The 6,464-nt window shown below is 47.6% G+C and overlaps 1 long non-coding RNA gene across 1 annotated transcript; it reads left to right on the top strand.

Moving 5' to 3' along the window:
- Positions 1 to 1,302: 1,302 nt before the first annotated feature.
- Positions 1,303 to 6,179, top strand: LOC133343400 (uncharacterized). Its single transcript, XR_009755247.1, has 3 exons — positions 1,303 to 3,803; positions 5,222 to 5,284; positions 5,611 to 6,179. It is a non-coding gene; the product is annotated as an uncharacterized LOC133343400 (long non-coding RNA).
- The last annotated feature ends 285 nt before the right edge of the window (positions 6,180 to 6,464 follow it).

Genomic DNA, 6,464 nt, shown 5'->3' with positions numbered 1-6,464 from the left:
GATTCTGAGTTAAAATCATGGTGTGTGTTTTCTTTGGCATAACTCTGTAACATATGATATACATCAATCTACAATTTTACAAAAAAAATTGCTAACAGTGAACAATTGTCTAGGGCAGCAGTTTTACGACAAAAAAAGAAAAACCATTAACCCCAAACTGAAATTGAGTACGAGCACTTTAACGCAGTGAACACAATCTCCGGCCGTGACTGTTTACGTTCTGAAAATGCGACATTACGCATTTGACACCTCCGCAACGGTTCGTTGCGCTGCCGTTTTCATACAGAACGCGTTGATGATGAATCGTCAACTGCCCCCTTACATTTATTCACATCTTCTTAATCAACAACCGCTGTGACCTCCCCGTTCAGGTGACATCTGGTTACCATCACCTCGCCCCAGCTGACGGCCTCCAACCGAGGGCTTCTCCATGCCTCCGTGGGAACTCCATCGCTCGTGCCACCACGAGGAGTCCATCCAGCGACGCTCGTTAGAGTTGAACTAAAACTAAACAATGTTTAATTTATTTTTTTACCAGATAAGGCCCACTGAGCTGTATAGCTCTTTTTCAGAAGCGATTTGGGCCACAAATGACAGTTCAACGAAATGGCTACGGCAGACAAACACTCTAAAGGCGTGGTGTTGATTCTAAATGGGGAGGGGAAAAACCGGAGGACACGGAGAAAATCCACGAGACCACGGGGAAAGAACATTAAAAACTCCAAATATGCAGCAGGCATCCGGGTCCGGTTCGAACCCACGTGCTCGTTATGCACCAGGCGAGGTAGTGAACATCTTGCCACCGTGAGAGAGCACAACCACAAGGCCACCGCTCCTCCTCGGAGAGCCCAGGCCTGAAGCGTTGACCTCGGTTAAAGTGTGTGGCCATGCCGAATCTCAGGAGGGGCACTACACTGCCAATGTTAAACAAACTGTCGTCCCAATATTTTTTTTTACAATAAAAAATATTTATAAGGGGGGTATCTGAGGCTCCAAACAGGGGGGGTGGGAGGGCAGCCCCCTCCAGTGCTCCCAATTTTAAATGCTAAGCAGAGCAAGGTTAATAATCCTCCCTTGTCTATCACGCATTCCGCATCAGCTCTCTCCCCCTGTGTGTGGACGGCGAAAGGCTGTGTTCGCCAAACTGGGGAATTTTTAAAGCGAGCCACAATCGTGTGAAATATTACGCCAACATTTTTGGACTTCACGATAAGAATTTGGAAGGGGTGGTGGGGGGGGGGGGCTGAGCCTTAATCTGGGGAATGGGGGGGGGGCGCTCAGTCTCCCCCAGCCCCAGTCCTTCTAACGCTACGATGCGGAGGGCCCACTCGGGAACAAAACCCAGAGCCACGTTGCGATTGTGACGCTCCACGGGCAAGGCACGATCAGAGTCCCTCCCTGGGTGATGGCGCTTGAGGGAGTTTCGCAATGTGCGCGTGAGTGCCAGGAAATGGAAGAAAATCCTGAACGAGGTAGCACACGTGGAACCAATAATCGTGGTGTACGAAGGGACAATGATGCTACTACCCCCACCAACCATTGCCTCCACCAACCAATCTCCAACACCGCCACCACCACCACCACCGTCACCATCACCCAATCTCTGCCACCATTGACACCACCAGCACTGTCACCACCACCACGACCATCACTCGACCTCCACCACCGTCACCACCACTACCAATCTCTGCCACCACCATCACCGTCGCTCCTCTTTCAACCACCTCCAAACCTATCATCATTGACACTGAGCACCGAGGCATGAATGGGGTGAAATGACTATACACCTCCGAAGAGCATGGTTGGCTACGTACGGTGCGAAAGAAGTCCCACATACAGGGATATACACCCACGCCGCGATCAGAGCGCCTCACCTCGGGTCGACAGCGATGTGGGTCAGAGGTCAACAGCTAGAGAGTCATTCAGCATCGCGTCTTTAATTGAACAACTTGTGGTTTTACATTCTTCAACATTTTTATTTTTAAAGATCGTGCCATGTTGTGCTGTGGGTGTGATCACGTGGCTGTCGGTTGTTTGACGGTCATTAACTCATTTGCCCGCAATTGACGCGTTCCCTTCTCTTGGCTGCGTTGAAGTGCAACTTGGTGGCATCACGCCGACCGGAGTGCGTGTGGTCACCTCCCGTGATGGATTTGTTGAGGACGAGGGCGTCACTGGCCTTCTGCGGTATTTGCTTGTTAGGGTCAAGTCGATTCCGGTTCCAAAGGTCACCATCGAAGCACAGTGAGAGATAGCCGCGGCGAAGGGAGAGCATTCGTTCAGCGGTGGACCGATCATGGCTGCTCCTGCTGCTGATCAACTTACGTATTGTTTAATTGTTGAAACATGTGGCTATTATTGTACCGTTGTGCTCTCCGTTTTACACTACGCCACGTGTAAAGCATTAGCTGAGTAAATACTTGAAACATTACTTAGTGTCAAAAGATTGAATAGAAACAGGCTGTGTATATACCGCACTCTAAATGTATTTTCCTTACAATTAATGCTAATGCGTTCAACAAGTGCGAGTACGAATTTCAGCGTCGAGCAGAGAGTGCAGAGTTTCAGTGTAGAGGACGATGCGTATAGTAACAATGAAGTGCTCTTCTTCTTGGTTATTTCGGTAAAGTCACGTAGAATGGAAATAATAAAATAATAACAATAAAACATTATAAAATCATTCTCACGACGTTTCGGTCACAACGCAAGCAGCCGTCCTCAGGTGAAGAACAGGTCTGTCGAGAAGACAGAGTCTGAATGACACACCCCAGGCTTGGAGCGTCTATTTACTGAAAGAACCAAGAAGATGAATCCCTGCAGTCACAAAAGCTTTAACTCGAAGTGCACTTCCTTTGTGCAAGCCATCGTGGGGTGAAGGCTTCCCCACGCTGTGCCAGTCGTGTTAGTTTCCCTTTCGCCCGGACTCCACCACGCCAGTCCGTGCAGGTTCATGAAGGGGGGGAATGGAGGCGTTGCCGTCAGGTCCGGTTCAGATGTGGCTCGCCACTGATGTGAGCCGCGTCCGGTAGCCGAACTCAGGTGGCCAGATTCATAGCGCAGCTGAGCGACCCGCCGCTGCGTCACCACCACCGCCACCACCACCAACCACCACTACCACCAACCACCACTACCACAACCACCGCCACTAACACCACCAACCACCACAAACCCCAACAACCACCGCCACTACCACCACCAACCACCACCACTACCACCACCAACCACCATCAACCACCACTACTACCACCACCAACCGCCACCACTACCACCACCAACCACCGCCATTACCACCACCAACCGCCACCACTACCACCACCAACCACCACCACCACCACCCTACCATCTCCACTCCACCAATCAAGCGTTCTTCTTTAAACTCGTACGACCACGGAGCTCCAATTCACATCTTACCGGGGGGCACTACAAATGCTCTATTGATTGTCTGTGCTCATTTTCCTTTGAGCGATCTGCCTGCAATTCTCCTTCAAAGAAACACCCCCTCACCCACCCACTCCCCCATTACAATTGCTGACGTGTTTCAAAGGCATCGCCGGTTCCCACCCTGCCCCCCTCGCACTTAGTTTCCTCGGCTCTCCTCCTCCACCCCCCAAACCACCCCGACGAAGGGCGATTTGGCTCACATTTGTTAATAATTAGACAGAACGAACTCAGGGGGGGCTTTACGCAATGACACAGTCCAAACAGAAGAATGCACGCTTCGAAAACAAGCTCATCTGCTTGCCCTTAAAGAAGGCCGCTTCGAGTGTAAACTTGGAACGGAGTTGGGGCGACAACGCGGTGATGTGAGCTGTAAATTTGCCTATCGGTTTTCTGGTGAACTTGGATCGGGTTAAGAATGTCGGCGATGATCGTGTTTACGCTGCCGCTATGTCAACACGGGCTAAACAGTTCCCGTGATGTTAAATCATGATGTCATTGTAAAAAAAAACACGCACCATCGTACACCGCCGTGTATACCCGAGAGCTGTATTGTGTTGTGGCCGCTTGGCCTGAATGAATTCCCTCTAGGTCCGTGCTGAGGAATCTAACCTTGGCGTTGTTTAGAGAGAGGAGCAATGTGGTACATCGTTGGTCGTGAATAACTCTCCAAACTGTCTGTGCTGTCGCTTCAAAATGGACAATTCCTTTCAACAGTTGCCTTCCAAATGTTCACCAAACGAAGCGCAGATGCAATAATGTCAAACGACACAAACGTGGGGAAATACATCACACAATTAAACGTGCATAGATAGGACCCAAACGTTCGATAATCATCGATAGAGCATCTTCGCTCATGAATTGCATCTCGTAATTGCCATTTTAATCGAAATAGGCGATTGTGTAATGCTTTATGCAGACACGGTTGCTCGGTTTCTTGTATTTGTTACGTGAATTAAAGTTATTTGGAAAAAAAATGATCGGTCAATAAACGCGTCGTACGTGTAATTGATGCTCATTGTGACACAGTAAATACGTTTTAACTTTCAATAAGTTACACATGATGGGTTTCCATACAATCACCAACAGTCATAAGGAAGAACGTACTTGCAATGCAATGACAATGTATAAATACCGTAACGGGATACGGGATGCCGGTATAGGCCGTTGTCAAATAACAACAACTACGTTTTGGAAAACTGTCAGTCACGTAATGTAACAAAATATTTAAAAAGAAAACACACAACACGTCAATTTCGGTTCGAATGAGCCGAGTCATTTATCCTTCTTCGTAAAAGTAAATCCAGTGGGTCGTCAGGCCTGTCTCGTCCACTCGACAGGAATTTGGACTCTGATGTGGCACCTGGCCCACTGCTCGGGCAGCGTGTTGTGTCATCAACAAAGCAAAACGTGTTAACTCGTAGCAGGCTTTCGCGATCAATATTATTCATAATCAACGTTTTTGGGTTAGATCGCACTATTTATAATTTTTTGTAATTTTTTTTTTAAATGTTGTGGTTTCACGCTTCAACACACCGGTGGGCTAAAGCAGTGAACTATTTGTCTTTTGTCAACGTGACACTTTTTTTGCTGATTGGTCGTGTCGGGTGGTGGAGGGTTACGACACATTTATAAATAACGTGATCTAAACCCAAAAACGTTGATTATGAAAGCAAAACGTGGCTCATTGACTCCTCTGCCGATGTTGAGCCCTCGGTGAGAATGAGAATATTCATCTATAGTGGAGGAACGCGATGAGCTAAGAGGCTATTATTTTCCACAGATGCCCAGTAGGCGCGGGTCAGAACGTTTCCACAACAACACATACACACGATCGGAGTGCAAGGTATAGGAACGGTAAACACATCACTGAAACAAACAAAACGAAACTATTTTGTTGTTTTTTACCCTTCTATCTGGCAACAAAACTGACACCTTTTTACAAGGAGTCATGTTTGCATAGACCGCAATACCTGCAGTCATAATGCAAACAAAAGACATAACTTCGTAAAAAAGACATAACTTTATAAAAAGGTGTCAGTTTTGTTGCCAGATAGAAGGGTAAAAAACCAATCATCATATTTTTACTGGCAAATGAGGTTCCCATAGTATTTTGTTGTTGTTTTAATCTTACCAGGTAAAGCCCACTGTGCTAATTATCTTCTTTTTCAGAAACGACCTGGCCGCAAATGATAGCTCAACGAAGTTGGATTATCGTGTTGTTTTCATCAAGCACAGCAGGTGCAGCCTCGCGTGCATTGCACACCCGGTGCCTGCGGCCGGCCACAACACGGACGTTGCGTGGCCCTGACGCTCGCTCGCGATCTCAAGTTCAAGTTCATGTATCAGGTATAGGCCTGTGAGCCGTTCAGCTCTTGAATCGGGTGCAACCGCAACAAACAAAAAACATAAACATGAACAAAAAACATCTTAAAGTGAATATGTGACTAAGTGCAAACAGAAAATCCAAGAAAAGACAGCAAAATATTGCAGAAAAAAAACACCGTACACCAACGCTGTGTGCAAAAATCCCACACGTGTTTCTAGCCTCGATCCTTTCGATCCCGTACACACTGTGCCCAGCCGCCACCACCAACCACATCAACCGGAGGTCACAACACTCCTATCCCCTCTTCTTTGTTCGCACTGCTCCCACTTTTCGAAGGTCCCTCCCATCGTCTCTTATTCCAATTTCTTTTGTGTAACCCTCGCTCGAATTCAAGAAACGTTTGAAAACTCTTTATCTGTTCCACCGTTAACAGCGCTGTTTGTTACCGATCGCTTGGTTCTTCTGGGCCTTTGGGGCCGTGTCCAGCAAGTGTGATGAGTACAACACCAAACGCTTCAGTGTCTTCACAAAATGCGTTGTTGACGCATAGGATCTGAAACATTGTAAACGTAGAGTTTCTCTACCTGAAACTCGTAGCCGTTGGGGCTCAATGTGGGATATTAAATCACAGCTACTGGGTGTCAAAGCCACGTTTTTCCGCACCCGTGTGACCCAGTCACACCGAGAGATTCCGAAA

The sequence above is a fragment of the Lethenteron reissneri genome, chromosome 17 (assembly GCF_015708825.2).
Source record: "Lethenteron reissneri isolate LAM-NWPU_2019-01 chromosome 17, ASM1570882v1, whole genome shotgun sequence".
Classification (NCBI taxonomy): Eukaryota; Metazoa; Chordata; class Hyperoartia; order Petromyzontiformes; family Petromyzontidae; genus Lethenteron; species Lethenteron reissneri.
This window is presented reverse-complemented; position numbering and strand designations above follow the sequence as displayed.